We start from the raw sequence: 25,679 nt of genomic DNA, 5'->3' as shown, positions 1-25,679 counted from the left end.
GATGCATTAAGCGGCCTCCCATTTCTTCTGCAGGCGTGGGGGAAAAATGGTAATAACTCCACTTCTAGGGCGAGTAGAACAATAATTCAAAGTTTATATTAAAGAGGAATGTTCCAATTAATTTTCGGTAGCAAAACAAAAATCCTAATTTTTTGGATTTGACCACCTCCGGCTCCCCTTAAGAGGCGTGATAAAAATTAGTCTTCCAAGGGCGAAATGAAGAAGTTCTAGAAAGAATAGGCGAGAAATAAGTCTGTGAAATCCTATTGCCGAGGAAAGAATTTTGTGGAAACCACTTGCCAATAGCTTGTGAACATATGCTAAGGCTTCGTGGTATAGTTTACTAAGCGGCGAGAGGAGCGGCAGAGAAGGAATTGAAAGATTGTAACTCTAATTTGCTTTGCTGAATAGCGTAAGATTGTGACTTGAATTTGGTATGCTGAAATCGGGTGCTAATTAGACCATGAAAGCGGTTTAAAACTGTGAGCTGTCTTGGGAGGTTAACCGTGCGTTTACTGGGCCACTGTTTCAGCAGGTAACTAGTCTAAGTTTACCATATTACCAATCAGACTAACATTGATTATAATCTTTTTACAGTCATACAACAACCGGTAATATATCTATATAAAAGGAGAATTTAAATAAAAAGAAAGAAATCAGTTTATATTTGCAAATTTATTTTAAAGATTGTTCATTGAAATTTCAGCATATTATACGTGAGTTATAACTGAGCTGGTGCCTTATTTACGATTTTGAGACTGTGAGATTGGAATATTACGGAACACATAAAATATGGAGCCAAGATTGGGAGACTGGGTACAACACTGCATTCATAAAACAACACACAAAGAACATTGAAACACATGCAACAGAAAGTTCACCACAACCAATAGATTCAAATTTTCAGTTAAAGAAATTATTTTCGTAGCACAATCCTGTCCGTCTTGTAATTACCCTTCACGTGGTCAACTTGGTTTACAGAAAGCGTATAACTCCACAATAATTTAGATAATAAAAATAAATTAGATCAAAAAGCAAATTACAAAACAAAAACCTCGAACTGGTTACTAACGTCCTACTATTAACCTGATGGGTCAAACAGTTATATAAGCACGTGGTACTGGTCTCACAAAGTACACGCCACGTGGGTTGAACATAAAGAAAAGTTGGTATATTCAAAATCTTTTCAAGACGATACGTTATAATCACACAAGCACTCGCCTTTAAGACTGATCTTACCTAGAGCTACTGACCAACACGTGGTTCCACCCCACTCACAAAGCAATAACAAAGCAACTACCGCCAAATAATCCGAACTGGACACGAGAATCACACTCCGCTGCAATTAAAGATAACCTTAGCTATTTTAAAGCTAACCCGAAATAAAATGATTAAATTCTCAGTTAAGCTGAACTTAACAAATCCATTGTCCTATGGACTTAACAGACACGCGCTTGGCCGGAGATCTTACCACTTCAGACGCTCGCACCGCCAGACTGCAACTGCTGGACTGCCCTGCGCTACTACTGGACTCCAACTGCCTACTGCTCGGCTGCAACTCTCCAACTGCCAGACTCCTACTGAACTACCCAGCGTGCTCCTGAGAGTCGCTCACAAAGACAAACGGAAGGCGCCAGAGGGGCAGCTTCCTATACCAACATGACAGGGGACGGACCGGACCATACTAAGAATGGAAACCTCTCTGCTTTTAGGAACCGTAGCTACCTGTTTCAACGTTGGTCCTACTGTTCTCTAGCAGACAGCCTTGTCTGCTACCCTCAAGCATGCAGCTACAAACACATTTGATCATTCATCCTCTCACACAGAAGGGAAGGGGGATGACAGTATCTTATCATACACAGTATATAAAAGAAAGCGGATGTAGGTTCCGTATGAGACTGTGTGACATGAATTACATATAAGAATTACATATAAACTGTGCTTTAAAGTGTAGTAGTGTGAGAGATCGTTCTTGTTTACGCGTAAAAGTAACACGTTCCACTACTCAGTCTCCTCCCAGATAGTCAGAAACGCCACAGTAAATTTAGAAGAGGAATTTATTCCTTAAAAGACAACAAATTTGAGAAATTAAACATGAAAGGAATCCAACAGAGACCTTTCATAACCCCAACGCTCCGGGAAAAGACTGTGCAGGGAATTTTCTGGCCATGCTAGGACATTCCCAAGCAGGCTTCTCACACCCTACTTAAACCAAAAGTGTAAAGAAAAAGGGCAAAAGGTCACCAGCTACTTGCTAAAACACAATAATTTCAAACATCTTTACAATCTACCAATTTCAAAGAGAGAAAAATAAAAACACACAATCTGTGACACCTATTTAAAAGATCATGTAGACCTAAATCGGTCAGCAAGTAAAAACAATGGTTCCTGTGTCATTAATATGAAAACAATTTCTGGTTGTTACCCTTATGGAGTTCACCAGTATTTGCTCATTGCAAGAGCCAACTGATCACAGGCGAATTTATGACTGTTTATTAACAGGCAAAATTTATGAAAATAGCAAAGGTGCCACAGCAATTAAAAAAAAGAACATCAAATAACATCAGTATCATAAAGTAGAACATTACAATGCACAATTCGCAAAAGCAAAAAAAATATAAGAGAAAAAAACATGTTTTACAAAGTGGTTATCGCAAAAAAAATTCTATATCTTATAAAACTAATAATCTGTAGAATTAACCTAACTATGTGGCACTAATTTAATCACTCTACAATATTTCAGTTAGTCAGCAAACAATGAGCACTGTGTCATTATACTGAAAGTACAATAATTGTGTGATTGTTACCCTTAAGGGGTTCCTCACAATAAATATGCCCCATGCAAAGGCTAATCGATCACAGTCCAATGAGAATGAATAGCTATCTGACTCATAAAGGAAGCAGTGCCACAGCAATGAATTTTCGAAACAAAATATCACAGATCTAATACCTAACACAAGAACAAACATTGATCAATAAAACAGTACAATAGTCAACATCTAAAACAAAACACCAATAAATAAAACACCTGCAAAATACAAGAGTCCAAGTTTCAAAACAAAACAAAAATATAGAACACCTGCAAAATACAAGAGTCAGAGTTTAATAAACACCAATAAATCGAGTCCCTGCAAAACACACGAGTCAAAGTTTCTGTGACAGAAACACACGTATATGCATTGAATTAAGAACCGTATAATCACTGTTCACTGATACACTCACTAGTTCCACTGTTCCGTGGCACAATATAAGGGGTGGGGGAGGGGGTTCGTCGCCGCAGCTGTCAGTAGGGATTTTTGTCCATCTGTTGCGTGCGATCCCGCCGTCTCTGCCCTCTCATGAAGTTTCTCTTGTGTCACGAACATCTCGATTTTGTTCCATGTTTGTATTGTCAAATTCGTGCAGTATCCTCGATTGACATGCCAGGTTGATATTCCTGGGCAAGGATGACACTTCAATGGCTCTTCTTCGTGTCACCCTTAGCGACCAGAGAACATCTAACCATGAATTACTGTCGCTTGACAGTAGGCATCCGTCAGGAAATGTCGATAGGCGTCGTTGACGTCTGCAAGTTTCTTTGGACAGTACCTGTCAAAAGGCTCCACGCCCTTTGTGTTGTTACACCGCAGCCGTCTCGTCACGGTCGCGTGCGTGAGGTGCGTTGCCAGGAGATGGATTTCCGCGCGGTGGACCGCTCGCCCATCTCAGGTCATTCCCTTCAGCTAGGGTCGCGCGGGGCGGCCGCCCATTAGCTGCAGGTATGAGGGAAAGTGTTTGCGGCGTAGGGTCTTTTGTTGTCGGCCGCGCTCCCGAAGTGGCCTGACAGCGTGTCCCGCTGGGAAACCCGCCAGTTTACAACTACCTGGCTGCTCCCGCTGTCTCTTAAGAGTTTTGCCGGTTCGCTTTCACGTTCTCATCTGCATTTACAGAAATTTTTCATCATCCTTATGTGATTACACAATGTCATACATAATATCACTTAGTATTGTCTTTCACAATTTTTAAGAACAAAGTTAGATGAATCGACAATATAAAATTAAAAGTTAAATGACTTGACAATATAAAAAATAAAAGTGAAATGACTTTACAATGTAAAAATAAAAATTAAATGAACTGACAATACAATATTTAAATCCACATCACTAATGTGGTTCACTTGTGTTTTAATAAATCAAATGCCACTTATTAATCCACTAAAATGAATAGGGTTATGCCTTGCGCAAGTATAGGTTAGGAGAGCATGGGGTTCACATGTTATTTACACACACACATGCACACCTGTTGTCTATTCTACAAACTAACTACCCATAAACATGCATTACTCAAAATTCTACTTCTATCCACTACTAATTAATCCCACAAGCCACTTCAATGCTACTTCAACAAAGTGTTTACACCACTACAGAAATGTTCTAATTCGCCCTCTTCTTGACGCTCGCGGCATACGTCTTGTCACATGATAAATATGGAGAAACTTTCCTTAAACATACACAGTAAAAAGAACAATGGTTATTTACACGCAAAAACATTTATACCAGTTCGCACACCTGAAAAGAGACTCGCAATTATACATTTATCATACTCATATATTCACACATAACACCGTAAGAAAATTTCATCTAAAATTACGTTATCACTAGAATTAATCACACAAGCACTCGCCTTTAAGACTGATCTTACCTAGAGCTACTGACCAACACGTGGTTCCACCCCACTCACAAAGCAATAACAAAGCAACTACCGCCAAATAATCCGAACTGGACACGAGAATCACACTCCGCTGCAATTAAAGATAACCTTAGCTATTTTAAAGCTAACCCGAAATAAAATGATTAAATTCTCAGTTAAGCTGAACTTAACAAATCCATTGTCCTATGGACTTAACAGACACGCGCTTGGCCGGAGATCTTACCACTTCAGACGCTCGCACCGCCAGACTGCAACTGCTGGACTGCCCTGCGCTACTACTGGACTCCAACTGCCTACTGCTCGGCTGCAACTCTCCAACTGCCAGACTCCTACTGAACTACCCAGCGTGCTCCTGAGAGTCGCTCACAAAGACAAACGGAAGGCGCCAGAGGGGCAGCTTCCTATACCAACATGACAGGGGACGGACCGGACCATACTAAGAATGGAAACCTCTCTGCTTTTAGGAACCGTAGCTACCTGTTTCAACGTTGGTCCTACTGTTCTCTAGCAGACAGCCTTGTCTGCTACCCTCAAGCATGCAGCTACAAACACATTTGATCATTCATCCTCTCACACAGAAGGGAAGGGGGATGACAGTATCTTATCATACACAGTATATAAAAGAAAGCGGATGTAGGTTCCGTATGAGACTGTGTGACATGAATTACATATAAGAATTACATATAAACTGTGCTTTAAAGTGTAGTAGTGTGAGAGATCGTTCTTGTTTACGCGTAAAAGTAACACGTTCCACTACTCAGTCTCCTCCCAGATAGTCAGAAACGCCACAGTAAATTTAGAAGAGGAATTTATTCCTTAAAAGACAACAAATTTGAGAAATTAAACATGAAAGGAATCCAACAGAGACCTTTCAGAATATTTTAGAGGATTCAAAGATTACAATACACGCCTGTGATAGGCACACTAAGTGAGTATCACAGAACACGGAGAGACAGAGATGGACACCAATGGAGGCCAGAATCTATTAATGCCGCCTCGCATAGGCGACAGATCTTTGGCGCACTGCATCATCAGCTGAGTTTAACGACTGTTGAGCTTCTGTATAATTAACGCGCGACTAAGAAATCAAAAATTTTATAGCCTAGTTTCACTTGGTGCGAAGTCGCTCCCCCGCCGCCGTGACGTCACGGCTCTCCATTATGAGACGGCGACGCATTGTCTGGCGCGGCGCATAAAAGTCCCGGGATTAACGCCGTGTAATCTCTGCGACGCGGCCCAACTTGGCGAGCTCCTAAGTCATTAAACAGCGCGGCTACTGGCAAACCCCTGATCCTCGTTAGCGCGCAAGTCTCCTTTAGCCTGACAGGGTTAAATTGGGGGAAATGTGAATAGTGTCTGCGGTCTCATCGCGACGCGCTTGGGAACTCGAGGATCTTAATGACGAAAATCAGTCCTTACTCTAACAATAAAAAATTCTTGCTACGGTCACATATTCAGAATGGAAACGGAGCTGATCTTTTTTTCTTGGGAATACACTCTCTGACAAAAAGATTCAGATGGCTCTAAGCACTATGGGACTTAACATGACAAAAAGGAATTTAAGCTCCCGAAAGGAGAGGAGGAAACGAAATGGAACTTCACAGCTTGAGAGTCTGTGTGATTCCGTCACAGTAATAACAAAATCGAGTCACATATAGCAAGAACTTGAAAGTATGAGCCCACTTATCAGCGTGATAAGTACCGTCTCTGCCCTGGACTCACGCAACATCTCGGGCGGGAAGGATGTCATAAAGCCGTTGTATGATCTTCTGAAGCAAACTGGTTCACAAGTGTCATAAACGATCCTCGGCATCCTGGATACTGCCAACGATCTTGCCGCAGTGGTAACACCGGTTCCCGTCGGATCACCGAAGTTAAGCGCTGTCGGGCTGGGCTAGCACTTGGATGGGTAACTATCCAGTCTGCCTAGCGCTGTTGGCAAATGGGGTGCATTCAGCCCTTGTGACGGCAACTCAGGAGCTACTTGGTTGAGAAGTCCGGTCTCGTAAACTGACATTGACATACGGCCGGGGGAGCGGTGTGCTGACCTTATGCCCCCCCCTCCCCCCCGTATCCGTATCCAGTCACACTGAGGATGACACGGCGGCCGGTCAGTACCGTTGGGCGTTCCAGGGCCAGTTCGGACGGAGTTTTGGTTTTATTCTGGATACTGGCACTGAGATGGTTTCTTTTGTTAGGCAGTGTAGTAGCTCTACAGCAAACCTTCGACAGTTTTTTTGTTTAGTATTTGCTACAGGTTTCTGGGTCTCTGACCCATTCAATGCGCACATTCACGTTTAAATCATCCAAAATGACATTCATATTCTTGGATAATCCTAGTTCGACTGTGCGCAGCAGGAACGCCAGGATACACCTCGACTGGTTGGATGATTTAAATGAGAATGAGCTATTAAGTCTGGGTTGTGACTCCGAAATTAGCAGCAAAGGAACATATGTGAATTAAATCATTGCAGCTGTGGAACTTCTATTACCAGAAAAGTGAGATGTCAACCACAGAAGCACACATAAAATTCTCATCTTAAAATAAAGGGGACTATAATAAAAAAACCAAGTTGAGCTCTTAAATTTCCAATATTTTAAGTCTGGAAACAACAACATTCAGCTGCGGAAGCTGTCGTATCCAAACTGACAAATGAGTAACGTCGTGGAAACTTTCTTCTGCTGGACTATGCGTCTACGTCTACATCTATATCTACATCAGCACTCCGCAAGTCACCTGACGGAGTTCGGCGGAGGGTACTTCTGGTATCACTAACCGATCTCCCCTTCCGTCTCCTAATTTTCCTACCTCGTAAAAAACCCTGTTATTCCATGCTATGACTCTTAGAATATTATGTCGTCGTTGGGATTAGTCCTTTTTCTCATCATCCCCTCCCCCTTGGCAGTCTTCTCTCTAAGATCCCAATGGGGAACTAATTCCGAATCTTTGCCAATGGAGAGATCGCCATGACTTGTATTTTTACAATTCAGGGCCACATATTGTGCAGATACATCTAAAGTGTCGTGTCGTTAATGAAGTGGTTCCCGTTGCCTCATGCATTCTCAGGCCTTCGATCACTGTTGATGCATCCGCCTTAGGGGCCGTTCCTCAGCCCAAGGGGAAGAGAATGCCCTCAATCTCTACCCGCTACTCCACCCTGTTTGGACAGGGCCGTTGGTAGAAATAGGGTGATTTCTCATGCCGAAAGACTTCAGCCGTCACTGCTGATGAGTTTTACTCAAAATTGAAGCAGTGGGTAAGTTAGAACCCGGAATCTAGGAAATTTTGGTTTCTAGTGAAAAACGCTGTCCCTAGACCACTTTTATTTTCTTTTTTCGGTTGTTTCTTTGCCGTTACGTCTGCAACAGTTGTTTGTTGATGTTGCATGATATCTTTTTAATTCTATCTTCAGTCTTTTTTTTTAGTGCGCGGGACATTAACAATGCGGGTAAATGTGTAACAGCCTTGCACCAAACGAGCTACAAGTTGCGAAATAAAAATTCTGCTACGAAATATGATCAGCCAAGAACCAAATTTTTCAGCTTAATTCTGAATTTAGCTTTGCTTTCTGTGAAGAATTTCATATGAGTGATTGAAGTAGCTGAGTAATATATTTCATCAGACTACACTGTAATGTATCTCAAGTAAAGTTTAATGTTCGTAACATGTTATCTGTAACTTACCATCAACCTCAAACACAACCAATTTCCCATTCTGGGCCAAAAAGTTAGGTTACGACGTTTCACATAAAATTAAAAAATTATGACAACGTTCTTGAGGATTTGTTCAGCAGTATAGTGTCAAAGACTGAGGAATCAAGGGTAGCTACTTTTCCCGGGTGGAGACAGTCAGGACAAATCCTTGACACGGTTACGCGTAAAAGTCCCTGTGTCTGTATGACCGGACATGGAGTGTTCCTTGCTTTGGGCACTAGAAATCTGGTCGCGTTAAGGTCTACTGTTGTGTAATACTTTCAGAAGCAAGCCAACTGCACCGGTAGCAATACTTATGTCTTGGAATAAATACAGGGTCTCCGAAAAGTCTTTCCCTGATTCATAAATTGGTAACTCAGGCTAGAAGTAAGATACATTTATGAAACTGGTGTCTAATTGTTTACAAACTATCAAAGTCTTTTTCACATGGAGTGCACCAGAGGCAGTCCAAAGATGAATGTTTGGTGCGCGCTATTGCACGATCGAATTATCGGGCCATTCTTCTTCGCTTAGGCTACCATGACATCTGCAGTGTATCTGGACATGTTGCAACTGTATGCTGTTCCTCAGCTGCTTCAGTATCAATCCGATGTCTTGTTTCAGCAAGAAGGTGCACCGCCTCATTGGGGTTTGGACGTCCGTGCCTATGCCGATATGACCTTTCCTGGGCGATGGATTGGTCGTGATGGGCCAATGGTTTGGCCTCCACGCTCTCCTGACATAAACCCATTAGACTTCTTTTTATGGGGTTATGTCAAGGACGAGGTCTACCAAACACGTGTACCAGGCCTTGAAACCCTGTGGCAACGGATAACCACAGTCGTTGAATCGATCCCTCCAGTGATGTTGGCTAATGTGTGGACGGAAATTGAATATCGCCTAGATGTGCTATGTGCTGCCAAGGGAGCTCATGTGGAAGTTTACTGATGTGTGAAAAAAAAACTTTGATAGTTTGTAAACAATTAGACGATAGTTTCATATTTGTACCTTACTTCTAGCCTGAGTTATCAATTTATGTAATCAGGGAAAGACTTTTCGAACACCCTGTATTTTAGGAAGTTATAGTTTTCGTGTTAAACGCGTAAATAGTACAGAGATCACTGTTCTTTCCCCCAATACTAAAGTAAAACGGTCCTGTTGTATAGTATTCATTATTATTCTTGTGCCGTGCGCCAGAGCCTAATTCCGTGTAATTCCCACGGGTTTGGAATCCCATTCTGGCCGGAAGAGCGCATGGAGCGTTACTGTCGCCGGCAGAGGGCAGGTCGGAGGAGAAGGTAGTTAAGGGCTGCGGCGACCTGGAGAAAAGGAGAGAGTGTGACATGGGCGGCGAGGAGCGCAAGCGAGGTTGCGCGTTGTTGTGGTGAAGCGTCTACCGTGGCCCGTTGGCAAGAGTCGTGCGGGTTTGGCGGGGCCGAGTGTTCGTCGCAGCCGTGAATATTGCTCTTTAAAGGTAGAGCACTTGCCCGCGAAAGGCAAAGGTCCCGAGTTCGAGTCTCGGTGCGGCGCACAGTTTTAATCTGCCAGTAAGAGGCGTTAAAGGATACTTTGGCAGGACGAAAAGTATTCGGTGGGTCCTCTGCTCTTGAAGTTGTAAGCAATTTGTGTCCATTGTGGCTCCGGCTTGGAGTCCGGGCTGCCCTTTGCAAGTACTGGACGCCGTGGCGATTGCTGGATGATACCCGCGTGTTTCCGACTGCGAGTAGTCTTTGTTACATCCTTCTCTCGGCGCTCTCTAAGCAAGCGTTTGTCAATGGGCGCTGCATTTTACGAGGAATTACGGTGAGCATCCGATTAATGTGTCGCCTGATGGCTATTTTGACTCCATAGCCTGGTCGCCCATTGTTATGTATATAAATGTGTTGTTTATTAATGTTTTGCCTGGTACTACTTGAGGTAGGTCCTGTCAGTATGTGTGGGATTGTGAGTGTCACTATTCCAAACTGATTTTAGAATCTAAGGGTATATAATGCAGATGTAATTCGTCTCATTCACGAATTATACTTCACAGCCAATGAAAATTGTTTAATCTAGCTACCTTCCGTCCAGGCATGTCTATAGTTACCTGTTGTCTGGTATCAAGAGCTAGAGCTGTTTACCAAATTGTTTAAATCTGAAAAAAATTTATATATTTACATTCTTTACGTTTAATTTTTACCAAATAATTAACCAGTTGTCTCTGTGTTACCGCATAGGTGCCTGTATCTCTTGTTAATCGTGATCTGATTAAAGATGCCTGTGTATCATGATTGGAAAATTTAAGGATGGTTGCTAGTAATGTAATAGCAGTAAACGCGGTCCTATATTGGTATAGAAGGAGGAATTATTGCTACTGTCATTGCCTCTGCCACCGCCTCTATCACCATAAATTTGAACCACGTTTGTGAGTCATTTTGGCTATTTCCAAAGCAATGGCGTTTTGATTATTACTCGCAATAGCTGATGGCAGATATTTACGACATAATCATTTGATCATTTTGCTGTTTGTAATGTAAATGTATTTTTTTACTGCATTTAATGTTCTTTACTAAAAGGAAGTGATTTTACACTGTTGCCGTTTTGAGGTGTTTGCTATCAGCTGTGTTATTGAAATTTAGTCTTTTCACGTAATGTTATTCTTGAATTTTTGTTTTTAAAAATAAATTCATTAGAGTTTTTAGAAACGTTAATAAATTCATTATGGCTCAGTACCTTTCCACTCAACAGCAGCTCCCTACCGCATTACAATTCTCATTTGGGTCGCCACTGAACATGCGATGTACAACAAGTAACATTTCAGAATTTTCTCTTAGTACTTCTTTGCGCCCTTATTATTTTTATTCTCGCAGAAAGAGGTCTTTTCCTGTCCTCACTCCAACAGTTCCCGGATTTATGACGTTTATAAACCAACTGTACAGTTGCCTACAGTACTTTATTTGTTTGGTTTACTAAGCAGCATAAATAGGAAGGTAATACAACAATCCTTCTTGTTTTGGTTTAGAAAATATGTTTTATTACGTAATGTACATGAAAATGCTGTTAGCTGTTGCCAGAGGAAGAAAAAGACTCGGTCGGAGTAAACTGTAATAGTCTCTCTAACTCACCATGGAAAATGTTCTTCCGTCCTCCTGAACTCTCTCTCTCTCTCTCTCTCTCTCTCTCTCTCTCTCTGTCTCTCTCTCTGTCCGTGCGTCCGTGCGTACGTAAGTACGTGTGTGTGTGTGTGTGTGTGTGTGTGTGTGTGTGTGTGTGTGTGTGTGTTTGTGGGTGTGTTTGTCTGTCTGTCTGTCTGTCTGTGAGTGTCTGTGTCTGCGTATGTGTATGTGTCTTCGTGTGTATGTGTCTTTTTCGTACACTGACAGGAAGGTGGCGAAATAACAGGCTGTATGGCGTGAACATTGGTCCCAGCCAATTCGGTGTGGTGATACCACTGAACGGCTTACACGCGACACGAATGAAAATTACTGATCGGAAAGGGTCTCCAGCGTGAAGTTATCGTTTAACATCGGCTCACTACCGTGTCTCATCAGAGAGCAGTGCCGCCAATACGCGACAAGCACTTAGGTCACCAAAGGCGACCCAACGCATGTATTCCGATGCAAGCGTCGTTGTTGCAGCTACGAAATAATACTTGGAAATTCATGTTCTTCCAGTTCATCACTTGTATGCTTCAGCACAGTACTATACGATTATATGAACTGCGCCTAAACAATAAAAATAATCCTGTTTGAAAAATACAATTCTGCTCTGGACGTCAAACACCTTTCAGCCGTCTAGTTCCCGACCTTATTTTATTTGCCAACCAGTTTCAGCTTTTTACTATGCCATCTTCAGGCCCCTGACCGATGTGTAGGAAGATGCTACCTCGGTTGTGATTGTGTTGGAACATTCTACCTCGGTTGTGATCAAAACAGGAACCAGCAATAATGGTATTAGTAGACTTCTACTTGCTATAGCGATCACTTCAAGATGGCGTAAAAAATGCTGAAACTGGTCGCCAAATAAAATAAGGTTGGAAACTAGACGGCTCAAAGGTGCTTCATTTGACATCATATATCGAACAGCCGAGTCCCGCAGCCATCTCTAAAAATATGAACGTACAGAGGCAATTCTGCTCTGGTTAGAAAGAGTTTTTAACTGTCGATGAGAGAGCATCAGCCAATAACAAAATTCGACAACTAGGTACTTAATCTAAAGTACTCTACCGGCAGGTGATGCGCTACGGTCGCAGGTTCGAATCCTGCCTCGGGCATGTATGTGTGTGATGTCCTTAGGTTAGTTAGGTTTAAGTAGTTCTAAGTTCTAGGGGACTGATGACCTTAGAAGTTAAGTCCCATAGTGCTCAGAGCCATTTGAACCATTTTTCTTTTCGGCAGGTGATGTGGCACTGTGACAAATATAATGGGTGTGACATTAGTTAATTGATGACCTGAGACTTGGATAGCAGCCAGCAAGTGTAGCGCCCATACTTTGAGACGTGTAACGTTGTCCGACAACGGCTCCGCAAGTGTAACACCAACCTTCCTTATCGTTCAAGAAATTGTCAACTTGGAATAGCTCTGGCCTTGTATGCTGCCTCATTAAACTTGTATGATGCCCTTTTATAGCAAAAGATCGATACATATGTAATCAAACCGAATATTTGTAATACAAATACATTTTATCAAATTATAGTACCTGTAAGTTAAACCACAGCCAGCCCACGAAGACAAACGCTATTTTAATCCATTCGGTTATCACTCAGGCTTATTACCTGCTATTCTCAAAGTATGTAACATTAGCCTATAGTTCACTAGCACAATATAACTACAAGAAAGAGAAATTTTCCTTCAATGTGAGAACCATGGTATACGGTACTGGATACAGAGAAGCATTAATCATCAGAATGTCTCTTTTCCAGCGTCTACAAACTCCAGAGGTTTATCGATGAGAAAATATGGTACAAAAAATGTCCAACGAACGTATGTCCAAAAGTTCATGGTTTCCGTGATAGAGACCATTTATTCAATCACACATTGTTACAGAAGCTGTGGTCTAATACGCGTTGTGCCGTACAGCCACAGTTACAGTATGTATTGAAATGGTTTCCATGTGCCTCAAAGCATGCGCGTACGCGTACTAGCTTGTTCTGTCTCACACCTTCACATTGGTCAGGCTGCACTCGAACAGTGTCAAAGGCAGCATGAATACGCTGCTGCCGCGCGGGATTAGCCGAGCGCAGTCATGGACTGTGCGGCTGGTCCCGGCGAAGGTTCAAGTCCTCCCTCGTCCATGCGTGTGTGTGTGTGTGTGTGTGTGTGTGTGTGTGTGTGTGTGTTTGTCATTAGGATAATTTAGGTTTAGCAGTGTGTAAGCTTAGGGACTGATGACCTTAGAAGTTAAGTCCCATAAGATTTCACACACATTTGAACATTTTTTGAATACGCTGCTCCATTGTCTCCACGTCTGGAATGGGCTCTGCGCACACGATACTTTGAGATGGCCCCATAACCAGAAACCGCACGGGTTGAGATCCTATGAACGAGCAGACCATGCAACTGGACCCACTCGTCTCATCCATCGGCCAGGAAAGACACGATTGAGATGCGTCCTGTAATCTGCCCCCTCCTTCCTTCTTCCATCTATTATCCACATTAAACAATGTTCAGTCCAAGTAATTAATAAGCAAAGTCTCTTATGGAGATTTGAGAGGAGCGAAGATTACAATAAACTTTCAAGTTTACTTAGCTTGTCATGTTGAGATGACTCCAGTTCATCTTGTTTAGGGGTCTGATTCTTCAAGCCGAAAATCTAACATCGGGTCCGCAAGATTGGTTTGAACTAAATAAATTGGAAGATCGTTGTTGCAAAATTTTGTACGTAAATATATTTTCCGCGGATTTTCTCACATGTTAGTATATCATACAGTATTTTGATTTTTCACATTAGCAAAGCGGAAATTATATTCTTCGCACCTATTATACAAAAATACGTCCGATCACATCAGAGGTGAACTTACGACCCCTTCTATCTGCGGAAATAACAATATTCCAATGAGTTTGCAATTTTTCTTGACAAATGAATTCCTACTAGTTTCCGTTACATTGTTAATTTCGATTATTATTTCATAAAGGAACGCATAAATAAACATGGGAAACAGTATACGATTGCGTAATTAATACAAGGAATTTTAATGGTGCAAATAATTCGTAATTTCAAACGTTTCTATAAAAACAATTTTAACTGTATATTCAGAATTAGTACTTATCGATTCAAACAACAAAAATAAAGTATTTTATAAAGTAACTCATTCATAAATTTTATCTTGAAATGTAACATACTGTGTATAGATATATATGAAAGTTTTCAGAAAAGCAACTGAGGTAACAGTAACCTGTCCAAAGTTTGAAAAAAAAAACTGGTATCGACAACTACTGTTGAGGAAAAGTTATGCTAGAGGAGGATGTTCCGTTACAGTCCGGCCATTAACGGCGAAGTGGGCTGGAGCACCATCATGTAGTAACCACTAACCCTTCGAATCGTCAGTGGGAGGCAAAGTCACCCGCAAGAAACGCCGATAGTTTCGGCCCGCTAGGCAACGTGGAAGGAAGACTGGTCCCAAAATAAGGGCCGCCAATTATTCCGGCTTACATATTCCGCGGCTGCACCGATGCTGTTGATTCGCTGTCACCTTTCCATGGGAGTACTGCATACTGTCTCAAAGATGACTGTTATGAAAATTGAAGATACCACTCCGTGTAAATGTGGCCTCATCTGTGAATAGGATGGATGACAGAAATCCAGGAATCGTGGCTGCTTGGTGAAGAAACCATTGAAAAATGTGCTCCAGATGTGGAAAGTTTGTCGCTAGTAAGCCCTGCACACACTATAAGTAGTAAGGCTGGTAACAGTTGTCATGGAGAATGTTTCACAGGGGCCGGCCGCTATTGCCTAGCGGTTCTAGGCGCTTCAGTCCGGAACCGCGCTGCTGCTGCGGTCGCAGGTTCGAATCTTGCCTCGGGCATGGATGTATGTGATGTCCTTAGATTAGTTAGGTTTAAGTAGTTCTAAGTCTAGGGGGCTGATGACCTCAGATGTTAAGTCTCATAGTGCCTAGAGCCATTTGAACCATTTGAGAGTTTGACACGATCGTCTGGCTTACCCTCTACTGGAGGGCCAACCACCCAGTACTGGCAAGGTGGTCGCCTTCCACAGTGTTAATCACATTTTCCTCCAAGTCTGGTGTCCGAACGTTTCGGGACCGTCCTTGATCTTCTGCTTCCTGAAGCGACCCTGTCTCAGACAAATGGCGAAACACCGTTGCAAACGTTGAATGCTGAGGTTGTCTGCGGGGATACGTCTCCTGATACAACCTAGCAGCACGCCGCCCGCTGCCATTTGCCTTTCCGTCAGTAAACACAGTGTCGGCAAGATCTCGATTCGAATGCGGAACCGTTGTGTACAACACTGTATCAAATCCAGTACAAGGTGAGTCAGCAAGAGAAGTGAATCGGAGAGAACATTAGCAATGACTATAGCGGGAGAGGGCGCTAGAGCACGGCGTACATTTCGCTACTGCCATCTTGTACTAAAAACAAAGAATTCCGGTAAAAAGCGGTTTTGCATTAATTCAGCACAAGCAGAAGCAGATACAATTTACAGAATAATAAACATATGAAAACAGAAGCCTGCTGTTCATGTTGCATGAATTTAGGAATGACGCTAGACCTCTCTCATTTAGGTTCAAAATTACTACGTCCATTAATTTCATTTCGTAGCAGTTATACTTTGTGTTAATTATGAACTGTGAAGAAGGAACTATTGCTTTTTAAAAAATCCATTAATTATAATATCGGTTTTCACACTACTTCTGAACGGATCATCTTCTGATTTCATGTCTTTTGCATACTATTCAAAAATGATCTTGTATGAATATCAAGAGCTCAGATGGAAACCCAGTTCGAAGCAAAGAAGGGAAAGCAAAAGGTGGAAGGAGAATATAGAGGGTCTGTACAAGGGCGATGTACTTGAGGACAATATTATGGAAATGGAAGAGGTTGTAGATGAAGATGAAATGGGAGATATGATACTGCGTGAAGAGTTTGACAGAGCACTGAAAGACCTGAGTCGTAACAAGGCGCTGGGAGTAGACAACATTCTATTAGAACTACTGACAGCCTTGGGAGAGCCAGTCCTGACAAAACTCTACCATGTAAAGGATGAGCCAGACAATAAGGGATTTTATTTTATTATATGAGCCTCAAACCGGTAACTTCATTTTTCCATTGAGGCCAAGCCACGGCCGGCAGTGTTAGCTGCCCGTAAATTCTTTCGTCCCACGGTCTAGTAACAGGAAGTCAGCACCGAGAAAGGGCACCTTGTTCACGCGCCTCTCTCGTGTGCTGACGAGGTAACGCCGCCCCAGGCGTCGCTTAGCAGGCAACGCTCTGGAAAGTTCCGTGCCGCCCGCACGGTTTGCTCGGTCCTGACCAATCAGAGCAGAGGAAGCCGCGTGGTGCGTCGAACATACCCGGCCGCCCGTCGCCGGGCCCGCTCTCTTGTATTCTTGCTCACCCGCGAGTCGGATGCGCGCCCTGTAGCACAGAACATCTCCCGCTTCTCCCGGTGCTGCGGCACTGTGGACTTAGTTTTGGCAGACAACAACTTTCGGTAGCTTCGCGAACAATGTTCGCCAAATTATAAGCTCTGGCTCACCCTCACCTCCCTAGGCCTTTGTAGCCCCTTTTCATCATGCTTTAGCCAATAAATGGCCTTTCTCTAAAAATTACCCTATTATTCCACAACGCCCACCGCCTGCCCATACCCGCCATCCTGTACAATTGGTGTCAGAAGTGGGATCGCGTTCCCGTAGTGACTTTGTCGCTACACTAAATTTTTCCCGGCAAAACGCCGTACACTTCGCGCATGGAATGCGCCAACCGGCCGCCACGTTTGCTCCACGTGAGCCGTGGCTGCTCCACTAAACACGCACAGGGCGCGCGCTGCAGCGAGGCAGCCCACGCTAGTCAGCCACGTGAGCTGGACGCCGCCGCGCTACCCGCTGCCTGAATTCGAGGGGCCTGCGCTGCGCTGCGCGGCCGGCCGGGACGCCGTCATCCGCCGCCGCGCCAGCCGCCGCCGCGCCGCCCATCGCCGCCCGCCGCTGTCACCGACGCGCCAGGGGCTGCCGCCATCGCCGACCGGCCGAGCCAGCGCCGTCCGCCGCCAACACATCTGACGCCGCGCTGGCCTTGCAAACTACTACAGACGTTTCGTGAATAATTATGCCACCCTTGCTAAGCCCCTGACTAATTTATTGAAAAAAGGAGTTAGTTTTATTTGGACCAAAGAATGTGATAAAGCTATGCAACAAATTCATCATGTTTTAACTAGAGCCCTGTACTAGCGTACCCGGATTTTGAAAAACCATTCATACTGTCAGTGGACGCCTCAGATTATGCTGTAGGAGCCATTCTGTCACAAGAGATAGATGGCGAAGAACGACCAATTGGTTATGCGTCTCGACAGCTTAATAAAGCAGAGTCAAATTATAGCACAACTGAGAAGGAACTTCTAGCACTCATGTTTGGTGTAACTTATTTCCGATGTTATTTGTATGGGAAAAAATTCACTGTCATCACTGATCACGCCGCGTTACAGTGGATGTTGAGCTTAAAAGACCCTAGTAGTAGGCTAACTCGTTGGGCTTTGAAATTGAGCGAATTTGAGTATGAGGTGAAACACAAACCGGGCAAGTTACATCAGAACGTCGACGCATTAAGCCGAAAGGTCAGAGTGATCGTAGCTAATGACGTTCCTATTGAAGAATTAAGGGAGGCACAGCAAAGAGACGTCGAATGTCAGAAATATGTGGCTTTGCCTGAATTTTCCGTTGAAGATGGAATTTTATATCGAAAGACCCACTTGGGTAAACAGGCAGTAATCCCGAAAGAATTACGTTCCAAGATTTTCGCACAATGTCACGATAGCCTGCAGGCATGTCATAACGGCCTTCGAGCCACAAATTGCCGAATAGCCGCCCGTTATTTCTGGGCAGGAAGACGGAAAACACCGTAGTTACTATACATTTAATTAAATTGTGCATGTTAGTTATAAGTAGACATAAGAATTGGCAACTGTTGGTAACTGGTAATAGAATTTATGACGTCACATGTTAATGGAAGTGATTGAAGTTATGTGATCATTTTGTCTTGTCATTTAACGTCTCCAGTAATGTTATCGTAGCAGTCGAGAATTAAAAACACAACCATTTTTTAATCATGGAATTAAGGGGAAAGTTGTCCTTGTCAAAAGAACACGTAGAGAAAGAATCAGTTAATCTAGAATATATCAAAGGGATTCACATTTCACCTGTTAATTTAGTGAATAGTGCACGAACACAGGTATTAAAGCTTTACCATAAAAACATGATAATAATACGCCTTCGTAACTGCCAGTAGATCAGTGACTACATGCAGCCGTCTACCTGTACTTTGAAAGACGCCCTATTACATGTATGTTTTGCTAAATGATGACACAACGATAAAAACATGAATAAATACGTCCAAGTTAAACAACCAATATGTTACTCTAAAGTAAGTCTTCCTCAAGTGCTATTTTATTGTTTTCATGATGCGATGTGAACAGACAACAAGGTAAGTTTTTTTGGTACCACGTATTTCTGTATATTAAATGCCACGGAAGGAGTCGCGTAAATACCGCCGCTGTTGTCTACAGCTGTTCACATGCGGCGAGTCCCGCCCCTCCCTGTCAGCTGGCGACGCGGCCCCCTTCCCTTCCCTCTCACCAGCCTGCCGAGAGAGCGGCCATTGCAGTTCCCCCTTCCCCACCCACCGCCTCTGTCTTTGGCGCGTACAGTATCTGCACCTTTCCCCTCGCCCATCCTCTCCACCCACCAATCGCCCTGCACGCCGCGTGCGTCAGCCACGCTACACCTTCGTACATTCGTACGTTGCAGTTTAAACAGCAAACCTAAAGGGATAGTTATAGAAATAAAATCACCAGCTTAATATTGCCCTACAGATTTTATTAGTCTTATCTAAAGACGGGAATCTATTTTTGATGTCTACCCGTGTTTTCAGTAAGGAACAAAATCGTGAGAGAGAACTTTTTCCTGTCTAAACCATCAGGATTAGAAAACATTGGAATTTCAGATCGGTCTCCGGCTATGTTGTATGACCACCACGGTAAATAAACGGATCTATATGGCGTCAAGGAAGCCGGCACTTGCCGCTATATCTGTCACGACCGCTGTGTGGGAAACGCGTTAGCCAAGGAGTTGGGTTTGGAATGCCATCGCAAAATACAGTTTCTATAGAAGCCTAACACCTGCCAGTTACCTAAATTTTAGAAGAACAGAGTGTTTAAGTAAAATAATTGGAACCCGATAGTTTTGTGACCTCTAGCGATTTAAGTTATTAGAGTCCCTTAGAAAAGAACATCCTCCATGCATAACTGTCGTGAACAACATAAGATAACTCTGGAAGGAAATTTTGTGACAGTACCGAGAGACTAAACTCCACGCGTAGTAAGAGGACGGACCCAGCGTGAACGCCAGTTATGCCGCCGAGCCAGTGAAACCGGACGCAGCCGTACTGTCAGCTGTACTGTCAGCAACTTACAATCTCACGAGCGCGACGCGTGTCGCACCTTAGCACCTCAAGCTGCACTGAATCTCAACACAGAAATTCTTAACCATGATATAACGAATGCTATGAATAACTTTATGCACATTTTCAATAGTCAGGAACTTACTTTGCTCCCTACACACTTTTTATATGACAAATGAACTCTAACTTTATTAAAAACCAAAGCAACGACAGGTAAGTCATATCGACGTCTTCGAGATGCAACTAGCTTCGTCGAGCCGCCAATATTGAATTATATGGAAGCAGGTAAGTGAGAGAATGAACAAAAGTAACAACAAATACACACCGGAACGATTGGTTGGGTGACTGATGATCGTCAATATTTGCAAATACAAATCAACACAGGAAACGGTTTATCACACGTTTAACAATTATTGGTCTGTTCATTGAAGGAGACATAAAATCATTTTTCATCAGAATCTTCTTAAAGGAAGTATGAACGTGACATTACACTACGCCACAGCATTACACATAACATTGCAATGATTTAATGACAGTTTTCTTGTAGGTAGAAGTACCAAAGACTATCAGTTGGTTTGAAAATACAAGCGAGAGCATAAAGGAATACCATGGGGTACTTGCCTTCATTTTGCTACGAAATGTAACTGGAGGATAAGGAAGTTCTGTTTGAAAGAAATAATATTTTAAACTTTTGCTTTTGTTGCGGTTTTGCCATGTCTTGGATCACTATGACGAGTTGCCAATTGCTTATGTCAAATTGCTTGTGTCTAATTACTTATGTCTAATTACTTGTGTCCAATTACTTAAGTCCATGTATTATTGTTGTTCATTTTGACTGTTTTATTACCACCTATTTAGAGAATTTTGCTAAAGTTTTGCCAGCACCAGTAATTTAGTATTTGCATCAGCCTAGTGTTTCCATGTGTCACTGTGTTACTATGTTGATGAGGATAATCATTTTGTAGGATTTCAAGTATGCTAGAGTAAGTTCCCGAGTACTGCCAATTATTTGTTTAATAATAATGATGTCTTAGGTGATAAATTGTTTTGGAAGAGTAGTTTAGGATGCAACCATGCTTTATTTTGATTTGTATTTGAATGTTTACCTGGAGGGACATACCAGGTGCCTACCTCCGTGATAGATAACGTAAACAGAGTGAATCACACCCACAGAACGAGCAAGCTTTGGCCATACACCTAGTTTGTTGGATGTACAAGAGAACCACACCCGCAGGGGCACGTACCTTACGTGACGCGGCTGGCACCCGCGCGGTCCCTTAGCTGTCTGTGTCGTTTCTTCACTTCTCCATTTCGCGACATAGTCCATCCTACCCACTTTGATCTGTCAACTTTAAACAGACACAAAACTATTCAGCCCAGACTTTGATCTTCCATCTCGAAGAAGAGTTCACGAGAACAGTGTTCCGTGCTCTCTGACGACAGCTGATCAGGCAACATCAGACGCTAACCGCGTCTAGCCCGCAGCTAAACGCCAGTAAGCGGAAATCTCTGTTCAAAACCTTGAGCCTTCTTTGTTTCCCCATTGTATTTTCCGAAGGAATACCGACTATTGAAGTAGTAGCATTTAACTGTACGACGTGTCCCAGGACACTGCGATGTAACCAAGGATAGACGGAGTTTTAAGCAACCAGCTGGGCCCGAGGAGGCCAGCACTACGGAGTTACAGAGACGGCGAGTTTAGTCGCAAAATGTTGAGAGGATGAAGACGGCGAATTTGGTCGCAAAGTAAAGTTTTGTTGCAAGATGTTGAGAGGATGAAGACGGTGAATTTTGTCGCACAGTAAAGTTTTTTTTATGTGAGAGAAGTCGAGTTTGTAGAAGAAGTATGAAGTAGCTAGCTTGGAATCGCAGAATTGTCGTATACACAGTTAAGTAGGCGATAACGTCGTGTAAACGATGCGCCTTGCACTGTACCTTCATAAAGGTAAAGTCCTTCAGAAATTACGCTCAGTTCAGTCTTCTCTAATTCAACTCCTTACACTTTCTGTTCCCACTATGGAAATCTCTAGGTTCTTGTCGAGTTTTGCTTTTCCCTACCAACGGCGTTGAATTCCTCCAGGGCCGTGTACCTTACACGTTGCAGTTAGCGCCCGCAGAGAGGCCAGCTGATCGATTTATTCCTTCAATTTTCGGTTTCGTAAATCGATCGCCTACCTATCACTTTCGTCTACGCGTCAGTGGCTCTTGTCTCCATATGACTACTATAGTCTAGCAGCGTTCATCCTGCGCCCAGCCTACTTTCAGGCTGATTTACTACTAAAGATTAAACAGTGTCACGCCCTTAGGGGATCCACCCGTTCTTGGGTCCTTGCCATTCATCTCGTTTCTCCCTGTGTTATTTCCTGTTCCTGTGAGCACTTTTGACAAGTGCCACAGCAGAGAGTCCGCCCATTTGTCAGATGTCTGCTTTCTGATATTCTGTCCTCCAAGATGGCTGAGCCTCCACAAATTACAGCAACGCAACTGCCCCACCGAGTATTCAGCTATCCGTCCCTCTGTCCACTATGGACATCGTCGTGTTTTGTTTCTCTCCTCTCGTTAACAACAGCGTTGGCATCCAACGACACAATCTACACCCCACCTGCACAAAACTGGTGTCACTTTTCTTTCTCAGTTTCACTTGATGGTGTTTTGCAAATATATTGACGCATGAGAAACTTCCTCTCACAATGTGAACGTTATTGCAGTTAGATGGTCAGCCCACAGTTACATGTAACTTTGTTTGTTAAGTGATATGGTATATACAACAATTTGATATGATACTTGTGTGCCTCATTTCTACATTTATGTATGTTTATGTAATTTTAAACAGAACCTACTGTAACAACGCGTCTAGCGTGATGACACGCGTAATCCCACTTCTATTTTGTTTGTCATCAGTGAATAAACCATATCGATTACGCATATCTATTTCCCTTTGGTGAGAGCGTAAAATACAGACCGCGCAGTGAACAGCGTCGGTAGGCTTCATCGCTCTCTCTCTCACTCTTACATCTGACGCATGCTTCCTGAGCCGCGCACGTGCGCTCTGCGTGCGCACGTAGCCGCCTCGGCTCCGCTTCTCAGCTGCCGCGTGCAGCCCTGACGCGGCGCTGCCTTTTGAAGTTATCTGCCGCGCACCTTTCTGACGTAGCGCGAGATTGGCCTTGCAGTCAGCTGCTACTCTGACGTAGCCTCCGCGCAGGTCTTTAGCAAACGGTTCCTTTTGGAACACCACTTATAACCTTTCATGCCACTACGGCTTACTCACGTAGTATTCGCGCCCCCTTTAATTATGTTTTTTATAACTGAAAGCCCATTCATGATTCCTCTGTCAGCTAATTTGCCAGCTTTATCTAATAAATGAAATGATCACCTATCGTCAACTGATGACTTGCTAAAACATGAAAAAGGACAAATTCCTTACGTTCGCCTGTTGGCACACTTGAATGAATGACAAACAGCCACAAACTAAGCCCAAAAAAAGGAGAAAACAAAAACCTATCAGGCATGTGCTCTCCCTTAGTTTTAAGAGTGCTATTCTAATATCACCTAATGTGGAAAAACTAGTGTAGTGTAGTGAAGTGTTCCCTTAGTAATAACTCCCTTTTCAACTGTGTTTTGAAACGTGTGAATCTCCCCTCATACTCGCCCTGCGCTGAGTTCCAGTACACGGCCCTGGCCACGGCCACGCCCCCTTCCCGCCGGCAGCCTGCGCGCTGCCCGCTGAGGACAACACACCACGCCGCCTCGCGTCTGTCGCCCTCGCCGAGACTCATCAGTGGTGATATGTTTAAATTTTCAACTTATTTTAACAAAAGCAAAAAAAAAAAAACATTTTTACTTCAACTTAGCAACAAGAACACTTGGAATGTTTACCTAATTCACACTGCTATGTTTTGTTCTAATTTTGATTTGATTTTTTATGATGTTATGATGTTTTATGATGGTTCTTGTATGCAAACAATATTGTTGATGTAGGTCCCCTTGCGACCCTTAGGAGGTCTTTAGAGTCTCTATACCCTCCCATAGATTAAGACCCCTGCCGTCTTCCGTGAGGGCCATTCTTAATCAAGTAATGTTACTTTGTTTTACAAGCTACATTTGTTTACATTCAAATAAAAATTACATTGAGCGAATTCACGTACGTTCTCCGCTCCCACGGAAGGGGGAGGAATGTAAAGGATGAGCCAGACAATAAGGGATTTTATTTTATTATATGAGCCTCAAACCGGTAACTTCATTTTTCCATTGCGGCCAAGCCACGGCCGGCAGTGTTAGCTGCCCGTAAATTCTTTCGTCCCACGGTCTAGTAACAGGAAGTCAGCACCGAGAAAGGGCACCTTGTTCACGCGCCTCTCTCGTGTGCTGACGAGGTAACGCCGCCCCAGGCGTCGCTTAGCAGGCAACGCTCTGGAAAGTTCCGTGCCGCCCGCACGGTTTGCTCGGTCCTGACCAATCAGAGCAGAGGAAGCCGCGTGGTGCGTCGAACATACCCGGCCGCCCGTCGCCGGGCCCGCTCTCTTGTATTCTTGCTCACCCGCGAGTCGGATGCGCGCCCTGTAGCACAGAACATCTCCCGCTTCTCCCGGTGCTGCGGCACTGTGGACTTTGTTTTGGCAGACAACAACTTTCGGTAGCTTCGCGAACAATGTTCGCCAAATTATAAGCTCTGGCTCACCCTCACCTCCCTAGGCCTATGTAGCCCCTTTTCATCATGCTTTAGCCAATAAATGGCCTTTCTCTAAAAATTACCCTATTATTCCACAACGCCCACCGCCTGCCCATACCCGCCATCCTGTACAACCATCTGGTGAGCAAGATGTATGGGACAGGCGAAATACCCTCAGACTTCAAGAAGAATATAATAATTCCAACCCCAAAGAAAGCAGGTGTTGACAGATGTGAAAAGTACCGAAATATCTTTTTAATAAATCACAGATGCAAAATACTAACGCGAATTTTTTACAGACGAATGGAAAAACGAGTAGAAGCCACCCTCGGGGAAGATCAGTTTGGATTCCGTAGAAATATTGGAACACGTGAGGCAATACTGACCTTATGACTTACCTTAGAAGCTAGATTAAGGAAAGCCAAACCTATGTTTCTAGCATTTGTAGACTTAGAGAAAGCTTTTGACAATGTTGACTGGAATACTCTCTTTCAAATTCTGAAGGTGGCTGGGGTAAAATATAGGGAGCGAAAGGCTATTTACAATTTGTACAGAAACCAGATGGCAGTTATAAAAGTCGATGGACATGAAAGGGAAGCAGTGGCTGGGAAGGGTAGTAAGAAAGGGTTTTAGTCTCTCCCCGATGTTATTCAATCTATATACTGAGCAAGCAGTGAAGGAAACTAAAGAAAAATTCGGAGTAGTTATTAAAATTCATGGAGAAGAAATAAAAACTTTGAGGTTCACCGATGACATTGTAATTCTGTCACAGACAGCAAAGGACTTGGAAGAGCAGCTGAAAGGAATGGACAGTGTCTTGAAAGGAGGGTATAAGATGAACATCAACAAAAGCAAAACGAGGATAATGGAATGTAGTAGAATAACGTCGGGTGATGCTGAGGGAATTTGATTAGGAAATGAGACACTTACAGTAGTAAAGGGGTTTTGCTATTTGGGGAGCAAAATAACTGATGATGGTCGAAGTAGAAAGGATATGAAATATAGACTGGCAATGG

The 25,679-nt window shown here is 43.3% G+C and overlaps 1 protein-coding gene and 1 pseudogene across 1 annotated transcript in view; one reads left to right on the top strand and one right to left on the bottom strand.

Annotated features, from left to right (window-relative positions):
* The window catches only part of LOC126259187 (uncharacterized), a 1,151,483-nt gene that overhangs the window by 799,565 nt on the left and 326,239 nt on the right, over nt 1-25,679 (bottom strand). The window lies entirely within an intron of this gene.
* Nucleotides 6,513-6,630, top strand: LOC126261517 (5S ribosomal RNA; annotated as a pseudogene).

Source organism: Schistocerca nitens, chromosome 5, assembly GCF_023898315.1.
Source record: "Schistocerca nitens isolate TAMUIC-IGC-003100 chromosome 5, iqSchNite1.1, whole genome shotgun sequence".
NCBI lineage: Eukaryota > Metazoa > Arthropoda > Insecta > Orthoptera > Acrididae > Schistocerca > Schistocerca nitens.
This window is presented reverse-complemented; position numbering and strand designations above follow the sequence as displayed.